Raw genomic sequence first — 13,970 nt, forward strand, 5'->3', positions numbered from 1 at the left:
GTCTTGATCATCCAAAATAGTTTTGGTGATCTAGACTGGACTAATAACCCCCCGCGGGGGCACCGTGGGACATCGTGGGACATCGCAGGACACCGTGGGATGCGAGCGTTTTAGCCTTAATTAATCATAAGATAGATACCTATGTTATGTGCATTGTAAGCTCATTCTGTACAAAGATACTTATCTATCTTGGAACGAAAAATAAAGATCTCGTCTCTCTTGATCCCCTCGCTAACCACACTGGAAAAATTGTTCCCTCGATATATCGGTTCACGGTCGCTCAGTTCTTTCAAACCGTAGCGTGACGTACTCGTTCGCGCGTATTCCGGGTACGTGCGGGTCAACGTGTACTGGACAAATCTTTGGATTCGTAAGTCGCCCCAAGCACACCTCTGTGGTTAGTAACTGCTCGAAAACTGCCCGTCGTCTGCCTCGAATCACGGGAGTTGTCATTGCACTGGTGATACCTGCGACCGCAATACTGTCCGATTGGTACTTCGGTACTCGGACAGAAACCTGCATTTCACGTCCTCCGTAATCCTGTTTAAGTGAAAAACTCGCGGGCGGGGGGACCCCACTGTTCAGTTGGGGTAATGCCTTCGTAATCCTGTTCAGCGGTCCATCCTCGTGAGTGGACCCCACTGTGCAGTTGAGGCCTCTTGCCTTCGTAATCCTGTTCAGCGGTCCCTTCCCGGGTACTCACTTGTTTCAGTTGGAGTGTGTTAAATTGCAGGCCTGTTTGTTGGGTCACTAGTATCATCGGTCTTTGCCATCGACCGTGATAAGATCCAGACTACTTGACAGGAATCGAGAGAAGGTCAATGCTTGGGCTTTCCGCCGAGCCTTAGAGTTATCTGGTGCACGGGAGTACGTCGCGTAGGTTGGTTAGTTCTTTCGAGAGATCGTGACTTCGTTTGTTCCGGGCGCGCCGCGGTTTTTCTTTCATCGTCTGATTCATCGGGCATCTTCTTGTTTTCCCATTTTTAAGGGAAACTTATTGAAATCACGTTATATAACTTTTCAATATCTTCAATATCTTATAGCGTCGCAAAAGAAGAACGTTAAACAGTTTAATAAAGCTACTCGTATGTCCCTTCTGCAAGACACGAAATGGTATATAGAGTGTCAGTAGCTTCATTTTCTTCTTTTCGTTCCAAGTTAGATAAATGTGTCTTCGATACCGAATGCTGCCAGTAGGCATGCGAATTATTGTATAATATTTGTACTGATCGATGTAATCGTTTTGTGGGAGATAGATGTTGCGTTACGTATGCCTTGTTCTACGTTTGTAAAGATTCATGTAAGCGCTGCGTTGGAGATATGTGTTTCGCAGTTAGACTACGAAGCAACTATTTCTTTACGCAGGCCCATGGTCAAGTAGAGTCAAAACTGGACATTCTGCCAATAGGTTGAATGTCGAGATCGATGTGTAGTGTTAAATAACCCATGGGCGGGTCTCGTGCGTAGTCACCTCCTCGTGGTGAGACCTGGTAATTGGCATCGTTTTCCAAAAATTAATCAGTCGATTAATCTTTTGAAAACGATCCCAAGCCAAGAACTACGCAACAGTCCAGTTTGGATCACCAACAGCCTCTAAAAGGATGTTGGTGATCTAGACTGGACTAACAACCCCCCGCGGGGGCACCGTGGGACATCGTGGGACATCGCAGGACTCCGTGGGATGCGAGCGTTTTAGCCTTAATTAATCATAAGATAGATACCTATGTTATGTGCATTGTAAGCTCATTCTGTACAAAGATACTAATCTATCTTGGAACGAAAAATAAAGATCTCGTCTCTCTTGATCCCCCCGCTTACCACACTGGAAAAATTGTTCCCAGGATATATCGGTTCACGGTCGCTCAGTTCTTTCAAACCGTAGCGTGACGTACTCGTTCGCGCGTATTCCGGGTACGTGCGGGTCAACGTGCACTGGACAAATCTTTGGATTCGTAAGTCGCCCCAAGCACACCTCTGTGGTTAGTAACTGCTCGAAAACTGCCCGTCGTTTGCCTCGAATCACGGGAGTTGTCCTCGCACTGGTGATACCTGCGATCCGCAATACTGTCCGATTGGTACTTCGGTACTCGGGCAGAGACCTGCATTTCACGTCCTCCGTAATCCTGTTCAAGTGGCGATCCCACGGGGGTGGACCCCACTGTTCAGTTGGGGCCATGCCTTCGTAATCCTGTTCAGCGGTCCCTCCCCGGGTTCTCACTTGTTTCAGTTGGAGTGTGTTAAATTGCAGGCCTGTTTGCTGGGTCACTAGTATCATCGGTCGGTGCCATCGACCGTGATAAGATCCAGACTACTTGACAGGTATCGAGAGAAGGTCAATGCTTGGGCTTTCCGCTGAACCTTGGAGTTATCTGGTGCACGGGAGTACTTCGCGTAGGTTTGTTAGTTCTTTCGAGAGATCGCGATCTCGTTCGTTTCGGGCGCGCCCCGATTTTTTCCTTTATCATCTGATACATCGGGCATCTTCTTGTATTCTCATTTTTAAGGGAAACTTATTGAAATCACGTTATATAACTTTTCAATATCTTCAATATCTTATAGCGTCGCAAAAGAAGAACGTTAAACAGTTTAGTAGAGCGACTCGTATGTCCCTTCTGCAAGACACGAAATGGTATATAGAGTGTCAGTAGCTTCATTTTCTTCTTTTCGTTCCAAGTTAGATAAATGTGTCTTCGATACCGAATGCTGCCAGTAGGCATGCGAATTATTGTATAATATTTGTACTGATCGATGTAATCGTTGTGTGGGAGATAGATGTTGCGTTACGTATGCCTTGTTCTACGTTTGTAAAGATTCATGTAAGCGCTGCGTTGGAGATATGTGTTTCGCAGTTAGACTACGAAGCAACTATTTCTTTACGCAGGCCCATGGTCAAGTAGAGTCAAAACTGGACATTCTGCCAATAGGTTGAATGTCGAGATCGATGTGTAGTGTTAAATAACCCATGGGCGGGTCTCGTGCGTAGTCACCTCCTCGTGGTGAGACCTGGTAATTGGCATCGTTTTCCAAAAATTAATCAGTCGATTAATCTTTTGAAAACGATCCCAAGCCAAGAACTACGCAACAGTCCAGTTTGGATCACCAACAGCCTCTAAAAGGATTTTGGTGATCTAGACTGGACTAACAACCCCCCGCGGGGGCACCGTGGGACATCGTGGGACATCGCAGGACTCCGTGGGATGCGAGTGTTTTAGCCTTAATTAATCATAAGATAGATACCTATGTTATGTGCATTGTAAGCTCATTCTGTACAAAGATACTAATCTATCTTGGAACGAAAAATAAAGATCTCGTCTCTCTTGATCCCCCCGCTTACCACACTGGAAAAATTGTTCCCAGGATATATCGGTTCACGGTCGCTCAGTTCTTTCAAACCGTAGCGTGACGTACTCGTTCGCGCGTATTCCGGGTACGTGCGGGTCAACGTGCACTGGACAAATCTTTGGATTCGTAAGTCGCCCCAAGCACACCTCTGTGGTTAGTAACTGCTCGAAAACTGCCCGTCGTTTGCCTCGAATCACGGGAGTTGTCCTCGCACTGGTGATACCTGCGATCCGCAATACTGTCCGATTGGTACTTCGGTACTCGGGCAGAGACCTGCATTTCACGTCCTCCGTAATCCTGTTCAAGTGGCGATCCCGCGGGGGTGGACCCCACTGTTCAGTTGGGGCCATGCCTTCGTAATCCTGTTCAGCGGTCCCTCCCCGGGTTCTCACTTGTTTCAGTTGGAGTGTGTTAAATTGCAGGCCTGTTTGCTGGGTCACTAGTATCATCGGTCGGTGCCATCGACCGTGATAAGATCCAGACTACTTGACAGGTATCGAGAGAAGGTCAATGCTTGGGCTTTCCGCTGAACCTTGGAGTTATCTGGTGCACGGGAGTACTTCGCGTAGGTTTGTTAGTTCTTTCGAGAGATCGCGATCTCGTTCGTTTCGGGCGCGCCGCGATTTTTTCCTTTATCATCTGATACATCGGGCATCTTCTTGTTTTCCCATTTATAAGGGAAACTAATTGAAATCACGTTATATAACTTTTCAATATCTTCAATATCTTATAGCGTCGCAAAAGAAGAACGTTAAACAGTTTAGTAGAGCGACTCGTATGTCCCTTCTGCAAGACACGAAATGGTATATAGAGTGTCAGTAGCTTCATTTTCTTCTTTTCGTTCCAAGTTAGATAAATGTGTCTTCGATACCGAATGCTGCCAGTAGGCATGCGAATTATTGTATAATATTTGTACTGATCGATGTAATCGTTGTGTGGGAGATAGATGTTGCGTTACGTATGCCTTGTTCTACGTTTGTAAAGATTCATGTAAGCGCTGCGTTGGAGATATGTGTTTCGCAGTTAGACTACGAAGCAACTATTTCTTTACGCAGGCCCATGGTCAAGTAGAGTCAAAACTGGACATTCTGCCAATAGGTTGAATGTCGAGGTCGATGTGTAGTTTTTAAATAACCCATGGGCGGGTCTCGTGCGTAGTCACCTCCTCGTGGTGAGACCTGGTAATTGGCATCGTTTTCCAAAAATTAATCAGTCGATTAATCTTAGGAAAACGATACCAAGCCAAGAACTACGCAACAGTCCAGTTTGGATCACCAAAAGCCTCTAAAAGAATTTTGGTGATCTAGACTGGACTAACAACCCCCCGCGGTGGCACCTTGGGACATCGTGGGACATCGCAGGACTCCGTGGGATGCGAGCGTTTTAGCCTTAATTAATCATAAGATAGATACCTATGTTATGTGCATTGTAAGCTCATTCTGTACAAAGATACTTATCTATCTTGGAACGAAAAATAAAGATCTCGTATCTCTTGATCCCCTCGCTTACCACACTGGAAAAATTGTTCCCACGATATATCGGTTCGCGGTCGCTCAGTTCTTTCAAACCGTAGCGTGACGTACTCGTTCGCGCGTATTCCGGGTACGTGCGGGTCAACGTGCACTGGACAAATCTTTGGATTCGTAAGTCGCCCCAAGCACACCTCTGTGGTTAGTAACTGCTCGAAAACTGCCCGTCGTTTGCCTCGAATCACGGGAGTTGTCATCGCACTGGTGATACCTGCGACCGCAATACTGTCCGATTGGTACTTCGGTACTCGGACAGAAACCTGCATTTCACGTCCTCCGTAATCCTGTTTAAGTGAAAAACTCGCGGGCGGGGGGACCCCACTGTTCAGTTGGGGTAATGCCTTCGTAATCCTGTTCAGCGGTCCATCCTCGTGAGTGGACCCCACTGTGCAGTTGAGGCCTCTTGCCTTCGTAATCCTGTTCAGCGGTCCCTCCCCGGGTACTCACTTGTTTCAGTTGGAGTGTGTTAAATTGCAGGCCTGTTTGCTGGGTCACTAGTATCATCGGTCTTTGCCATCGACCGTGATAAGATCCAGACTACTTGACAGGTATCGAGAGAAGGTCAATGCTTGGGCTTTCCGCTGAACCTTAGAGTTATCTGGTACACGGGAGTACGTCGCGTAGGTTTGTTAGTTCTTTCGAGAGATCGCGATCTCGTTCGTTTGGGGCGCGCCGCGATTTTTTCCTTTATCCTCTGATACATCGGGCATCTTCTTGTTTTCCTATTTTTAAGGGAAACTTATTGAAATCACGTTATATAACTTTTCAATATCTTCAATATCTTATAGCGTCGCAAAAGAAGAACGTGAAACAGTTTAGTACAGCGACTCTTATGTCCCTTCTGCAAGACACGAAATGGTATATAGAGTGTCAGTAGCTTCATTTTCTTCTTTTCGTTCCAAGTTAGATAAATGTGTCTTCGATACCGAATGCTGCCAGTAGGCATGCGAATTATTGTATAATATTTGTACTGATCGATGTAATCGTTGTGTGGGAGATAGATGTTGCGTTACGTATGCCTTGTTCTACGTTTGTAAAGATTCATGTATGCACTGCGTTGGAGAAATGTGTTTCGCAGTTAGACTACGAAGCAACTATTTCTTAACGCAGGCCCATGGTCAAGTAGAGTCAAAACTGGACATTCTGCCAATAGGTTGAATGTCGAGGTCGATGTGTAGTTTTTAAATAACCCATGGGCGGGTCTCGTGCGTAGTCACCTCCTCGTGGTGAGACCTGGTAATTGGCATCGTTTTCCAAAAACTAATCAGTCGATTAATCTTTTGAAAACGATCCCAAGCCAAGAACTACGCAACAGTCCAGTTTGGATCACCAACAGCCTCTAAAAGGATTTTGGTGATCTAGACTGGACTAACAACCCCCCGCGGGGGCACCGTGGGACATCGTGGGACATCGCAGGACTCCGTGGGATGCGAGCGTTTTAGCCTTAATTAATCATAAGATAGATACCTATGTTATGTGCATTGTAAGCTCATTCTGTACAAAGATACTAATCTATCTTGGAACGAAAAATAAAGATCTCGTCTCTCTTGATCCCCCCGCTTACCACACTGGAAAAATTGTTCCCAGGATATATCGGTTCACGGTCGCTCAGTTCTTTCAAACCGTAGCGTGACGTACTCGTTCGCGCGTATTCCGGGTACGTGCGGGTCAACGTGCACTGGACAAATCTTTGGATTCGTAAGTCGCCCCAAGCACACCTCTGTGGTTAGTAACTGCTCGAAAACTGCCCGTCGTTTGCCTCGAATCACGGGAGTTGTCATCGCACTGGTGATACTTGCGACCGCAATACTGTCCGATTGCTACTTCGGTACTCGGACAGAAACCTGCATTTCACGTCCTCCGTAATCCTGTTTAAGTGAAAAACTCGCGGGCGGGGGGACCCCACTGTTCAGTTGGGGTAATGCCTTCGTAATCCTGTTCAGCGGTCCATCCTCGTGAGTGGACCCCACTGTGCAGTTGAGGCCTCTTGCCTTCGTAATCCTGTTCAGCGGTCCCTCCCCGGGTACTCACTTGTTTCAGTTGGAGTGTGTTAAATTGCAGGCCTGTTTGCTGGGTCACTAGTATCATCGGTCTTTGCCATCGACCGTGATAAGATCCAGACTACTTGACAGGTATCGAGAGAAGGTCAATGCTTGGGCTTTCCGCTGAACCTTAGAGTTATCTGGTACATGGGAGTACGTCGCGTAGGTTTGTTAGTTCTTTCGAGAGATCGCGATCTCGTTCGTTTCGGGCGCGCCGCGATTTTTTCCTTTATCCTCTGATACATCGGGCATCTTCTTGTTTTCCCATTTTTAAGGGAAACTTATTGAAATCTCGTTATATAACTTTTCAATATCTTCAATATCTTATAGCGTCGCAAAAGAAGAACGTTAAACAGTTTAGTACAGCGACTCGTATGTCCCTTCTGCAAGACACGAAATGGTATATAGAGTGTCAGTAGCTTCATTTTCTTCTTTTCGTTCCAAGTTAGATAAATGTGTCTTCGATACCGAATGCTGCCAGTAGGCATGCGAATTATTGTATAATATTTGTACTGATCGATGTAATCGTTTTGTGGGAGATAGATGTTGCGTTACGTATGCCTTGTTCTACGTTTGTAAAGATTCATGTAAGCGCTGCGTTGGAGATATGTGTTTCGCAGTTAGACTACGAAGCAACTATTTCTTTACGCAGGCCCATGGTCAAGTAGAGTCAAAACTGGACATTCTGCCAATAGGTTGAATGTCGAGATCGATGTGTAGTGTTAAATAACCCATGGGCGGGTCTCGTGCGTAGTCACCTCCTCGTGGTGAGACCTGGTAATTGGCATCGTTTTCCAAAAATTAATCAGTCGATTAATCTTTTGAAAACGATCCCAAGCCAAGAACTACGCAACAGTCCAGTTTGGATCACCAACAGCCTCTAAAAGGATTTTGGTGATCTAGACTGGACTAACAACCCCCCGCGGGGGCACCGTGGGACATCGTGGGACATCGCAGGACTCCGTGGGATGCGAGCGTTTTAGCCTTAATTAATCATAAGATAGATACCTATGTTATGTGCATTGTAAGCTCATTCTGTACAAAGATACTAATCTATCTTGGAACGAAAAATAAAGATCTCGTTTCTCTTGATCCCCCCGCTTACCACACTGGAAAAATTGTTCCCAGGATATATCGGTTCACGGTCGCTCAGTTCTTTCAAACCGTAGCGTGACGTACTCGTTCGCGCGTATTCCGGATACGTGCGGGTCAACGTGCACTGGACAAATCTTTGGATTCGTAAGTCGCCCCAAGCACACCTCTGTGGTTAGTAACTGCTCGAAAACTGCCCGTCGTTTGCCTCGAATCACGGGAGTTGTCCTCGCACTGGTGATACCTGCGATCCGCAATACTGTCCGATTGGTACTTCGGTACTCGGGCAGAGACCTGCATTTCACGTCCTCCGTAATCCTGTTCAAGTGGCGATCCCGCGGGGGTGGACCCCACTGTTCAGTTGGGGCCATGCCTTCGTAATCCTGTTCAGCGGTCCCTCCCCGGGTTCTCACTTGTTTCAGTTGGAGTGTGTTAAATTGCAGGCCTGTTTGCTGGGTCACTAGTATCATCGGTCGGTGCCATCGACCGTGATAAGATCCAGACTACTTGACAGGTATCGAGAGAAGGTCAATGCTTGGGCTTTCCGCTGAACCTTAGAGTTATCTGGTGCACGGGAGTACTTCGCGTAGGTTTGTTAGTTCTTTCGAGAGATCGCGATCTCGTTCGTTTCGGGCGCGCCGCGATTTTTTCCTTTATCATCTGATACATCGGGCATCTTCTTGTTTTCCCATTTTTTTTTTTTTTTTTTTTTTTTTTTTTTTTTTTTTTTTTTTTTTTTAAGGGAAACTTATTGAAATCACGTTATATAACTTTTCAATATCTTCAATATCTTATAGCGTCGCAAAAGAAGAACGTTAAACAGTTTAGTAGAGCGACTCGTATGTCCCTTCTGCAAGACACGAAATGGTATATAGAGTGTCAGTAGCTTCATTTTCTTCTTTTCGTTCCAAGTTAGATAAATGTGTCTTCGATACCGAATGCTGCCAGTAGGCATGCGAATTATTGTATAATATTTGTACTGATCGATGTAATCGTTGTGTGGGAGATAGATGTTGCGTTACGTATGCCTTGTTCTACGTTTGTAAAGATTCATGTAAGCGCTGCGTTGGAGATATGTGTTTCGCAGTTAGACTACGAAGCAACTATTTCTTTACGCAGGCCCATGGTCAAGTAGAGTCAAAACTGGACATTCTGCCAATAGGTTGAATGTCGAGGTCGATGTGTAGTTTTTAAATAACCCATGGGCGGGTCTCGTGCGTAGTCACCTCCTCGTGGTGAGACCTGGTAATTGGCATCGTTTTCCAAAAATTAATCAGTCGATTAATCTTAGGAAAACGATACCAAGCCAAGAACTACGCAACAGTCCAGTTTGGATCACCAAAAGCCTCTAAAAGAATTTTGGTGATCTAGACTGGACTAACAACCCCCCCGCGGGGGCACCGTGGGACATCGTGGGACATCGCAGGACTCCGTGGGATGCGAGCGTTTTAGCCTTAATTAATCATAAGATAGATACCTATGTTATGTGCATTGTAAGCTCATTCTGTACAAAGATACTTATCTATCTATCTTGGAACGAAAAATAAAGATCTCGTATCTCTTGATCCCCTCGCTTACCACACTGGAAAAATTGTTCCCACGATATATCGGTTCGCGGTCGCTCAGTTCTTTCAAACCGTAGCGTGACGTACTCGTTCGCGCGTATTCCGGGTACGTGCGGGTCAACGTGCACTGGACAAATCTTTGGATTCGTAAGTCGCCCCAAGCACACCTCTGTGGTTAGTAACTGCTCGAAAACTGCCCGTCGTTTGCCTCGAATCACGGGAGTTGTCATCGCACTGGTGATACCTGCGACCGCAATACTGTCCGATTGGTACTTCGGTACTCGGACAGAAACCTGCATTTCACGTCCTCCGTAATCCTATTCAAGTGGCGATCCCGCGGGGTTAGGTTGGGGTTAGGTTGGGGTTAGGTTGGGGTTAGGTTGGGGTTAGGTTGGGGTTAGGTTGGGGTTAGGTTGGGGTTAGGTTGGGGTTAGGTTGGGGTTAGGTTGGGGTTAGGTTGGGGTTAGGTTGGGGTTAGGTTGGGGTTAGGTTGGGGTTAGGTTGGGGTTAGGTTGGGGTTAGGTTAGGTTGGGGTTAGGTTGGGGTTAGGTTGGGGTTAGGTTGGGGTTAGGTTGGGGTTAGGTTGGGGTTAGGTTGGGGAGCACGAGGCGGGTATGGGTTCCCAGGTCGTAGGACCACGCCCTGGGAAACCCCGATGGATCTGATGTTCTCCTATAGTCGGGTGGCGGCTGGTCGGTGCCTTTGGTACCCGTCGGTTCGCTGATCCGGTGCGGAGAACTTCGGAGAAGTTGGTGGGCCCATATCTGCCAAGACCACTCACCTCACCTTCTCGTGGGGCTCCCCGTCACCCTGCACCGGCCTTGACCGGGGTAGGGTGCGAAAGAGTGAGTGGCACCAGGATGCAGATTTGTTGACGACCCGGCGACCAAACAAACAAACAAACCAAATATGGAAGATAAGAAACTAGGTAAAAACGTTTACGGTGCAGGGGAGGGATACCCCAGTACCGGCGCAGTCGTGGGTAGTCAAGTGGGCCCCGCTGCGTCGTCATCTCACGACCACGGCCGTTCGAGGGTGGACCGCCAGGCCCCCGGACGTGTTTCTGCGTCTGGCGAGGACAACGGGATGGAGATGGCGGAGGAATCTCCAAGGAGGAGGAGCACGAGGAGCTCGCTCAGGAGCACGGACAGGTCGGAGTACGCTTTTCTCGCTCCGCCCCTGGTCGACTATGCCACGTCATCGGTGGCAGTATGGCCGCGGACGCGAGTAAGGTCCGACGACGAGGAGTCCGTCGCCTCGATCTCGTCGCGTTCGTCGCTGGTCTCTGCGACGTCCAGGGGTAAGAAGAGGAGGGTCGCCATTACGACCCCGGACGTGCCCGAGGAGCTGGACATCCTCGTAAGGACGAGCTCGCCCGCGGAAGTCAGCGCGGAGGTGACAATGCGCATCTCTGAAATCATGAAGGTTGCGACGATATCGTCCAACCTGAAGGGGACGTGCATAAAGACGCTGAAGGACGCGGCGAGCTACCTCACCGCCGCCTGGAAGCACGAGTCCTGCAGGAGAAGGTCCGGACAGGCGCGCGACAGCGACGTCGTAGACACGAGGCTGTCCGCGGTGGAGCAAGAGAACGCAGCCCTTCGCCAACAGCTGGCGATATTGACTGCTCGCGTTCAGGAGTGTCCGCGATGCACCGGCCCACTGTGCGAGTATGGCCGTCCTCCGCGGGAAGACAACAGCGACAGGGCACGCCTGGATGCCCTGGAGAAGGAGGTCCGGGAGCTCAGACCCTCCATCGTCAGGGACATCGAGGAGCTGCTCGGGAAACAACGACCGCGGACCCCCGACGCGCGTCGACGCGCGGACCGCCCCGCTACTCTACGTACCCCCCAAACTGCGTCGCTCCCGAGGGAGCAGGAGGGTGGCGAGTCGTGGACGGTGGTGGAGTCGAGGGGGAAGAAACAACGGAAGAAGCGGAAGAAGACAGCCGCCGCCGCCGCCGCCGCCGCCGCCGCTGGAGTCGAGACGGCGAGAAACGGGGCGACCGTGGCTCCGCCGGCGACGAGCGGACGCCAGCGGCTACCGCAGACAAGGACGACAGGCGCGCCGAAACCGAGCGCCGCCGCAGCGAAGAGAGGACCGCCGCAGGCACCCAAGACGGTCACGCTCCCTCGAGCACCGCGAACATCCGCGGTGACGCTGACGTTGAACGAGGGAGCCAGGATGTCGTACGCCGACGTGCTGGAGGCAGCCAGAGCGAAGGTCCCGCTCTCGGAGGTGGGTGTGGAGTCCGTCGACATGAGGAAGGCGATGACGGGCGCCATAATCATCAGAGTCCCTGGGGACAGGGACAGGGGAAAGGCGACGCTGCTGGCGACGCGTCTGGCCGAGGCGCTGGATCCGACGGCGGTGAGAGTCGCCACACCAACCAGGATGGCCGAACTCCGGGTGACCGGGATCGACATTTCGGTCAAAAAGGACGAACTGCGGCGAGCTTTGGCCTCGGCCGCAGGATGCGGCTGCGCCGAGATGCACATCGGAGAGATCGGCGCCACCAGGGGCGGCCTCGGGTCCGTGTGGATCAAATGCCCGGTGGCAGGAGCCCGCAAACTAGCCCAGGCGGGGAAAATCGCCCTGGGTTGGTCGACAGCCAGGATCAGAGCGATCCCGAAGCGGCCCCTCCAGTGCTTCAAGTGCCTGGAGCTGGGACACGTGCGCGCAACGTGCGTGTCCGGTGTGGATCGCGGGCATCTGTGCTACAGGTGCGGCGGTAGCGGACATCGAGCCAGAGGCTGTCCGGCCTCTGCTCCCAAGTGCCCTCTGTGCGAGTCGCTCGGGGCACCCGCCAACCACAGGATGGGCGGGGCGGCCTGCGCGCCCCCGAAGACCAAGAAGAAGAGGAGACCGATCCGCGAGCCAGCGGCGGAAAAGAGTCCAGGAAGCGCCGCGAAAGCAGCAGCGGCGGATGGTCGGGAGGAGGCCATGGAGGTGACCGCGTAATTCGAGCGCCTCCTCCAATGCAACCTCGGTAGGTCGAGAAGAGCGCAAGATCTGCTCTCTCAGACCATCCGAGAGAACGAGGTCGCCCTCGCGGCGGTGGCCGAGCCGTACCGCGTTCCCGACGCTCCCAACTGGATCGCGGACCTGGACGGAGCCACGGCGATAACTTGGACGTCAGCCTCGAGCGCCCCCGGCGTTCCGCTCGATCGCGGCCGCGGCTTCGTCGCGGTCGAGTGGGCTAGGATAGCGGTGGTGGCCGTCTACGTCTCCCCCAACATCGGCCTGGACGCGTACGGGGACTTTCTGGACAGGGTCGGCGAGTGCGTCAGGAGATGCCTCCCCCGCCAGGCGCTCGTCCTCGGGGACTTTAACGCCCATTCCACGCAATGGGGGAACCCCAACACCAACTCTCGGGGAAGGATGCTCACCGACTGGGCCGCGGGCCTCGGGCTCGTGCTGGCGAACAGAGGCTCGGCGAGCACCTGCGTGGCATGGAGAGGGTCTTCCGTGGTCGACGTCACGTGGACTACCCCGGAGCTGTTCAGGCGGATCCACGACTGGAGAGTGGCCGAGGGGATGGAAACGCTGTCCGACCACCTCTACATACTGATGGAGGTGGCCCCCGAGGCTACACAGGCCGACAACGACGACGACGCCCGACGGCGAGGAGAGAATCGATCCCGCCCACCACCGAGATGGCGGCTCAAGGAGAGGGACAAGGACCTGCTGCGGGCGGCGGCCACCGTCTCCGCCTGGAGTTGGGACGCCCGACGGACAACAGGAGCAGCATCATCGTTGGAAAGCGTCGACGAGGAGGCGGAAGAACTTCGCCGACGCATGAGCGCGGCGTGCGACGCCTCGATGCCGCGCTCCGTCCCGGGCGGTAGACGCGATCGCTGCGTGTACTGGTGGTCACCGGAGATCGCGGAGCTGCGAGCGAGCTGCGTCCGAGCCCGCAGAAGATTCCTGAGGGCCCGCCGTCGCAGGCTGACGCGCGACGAAGAGGAGATCTCCAGCTGCTACGAGGCGTACAGGGAGGCGAGACGCACTCTTCAGCGGGAGATCAAGATCGCGAAAGCTCGGTGCTGGGCAGAGCTGGTCGAGGCGGTCGAATCCGATCCGTGGGGGCGGCCCTACAAGATAGCGACGAAGAAGTTGCGACCTACGGCGCCCCCGCTGACCGCGAACATGGACCCGGTGCTGCTGAACAAGGTCATCGGGACTCTGTTCCCACCGGAAGACAGGGACGCGGGACGATCAGCGCCATCCTCCTACTTCGGCGGCGACGACGACGACGAGGAGGCGGTGACGACGACGACGGAGTGGAGCGAAGAGCTCGGAGTCACCGAAGAGGAGCTCTTCGAAGCCACGAGGAGGATGGCATCCCGCGACGTGGCACCGGGTCCGGACGGAATCCCAGGCCGAGTGTGGGCGGAGAC

This window comes from Bombus flavifrons, chromosome 13, assembly GCF_040668555.2.
Source record: "Bombus flavifrons isolate JBK064 chromosome 13, iyBomFlav1_principal, whole genome shotgun sequence".
In the NCBI taxonomy this organism is placed as follows: Eukaryota; Metazoa; Arthropoda; class Insecta; order Hymenoptera; family Apidae; genus Bombus; species Bombus flavifrons.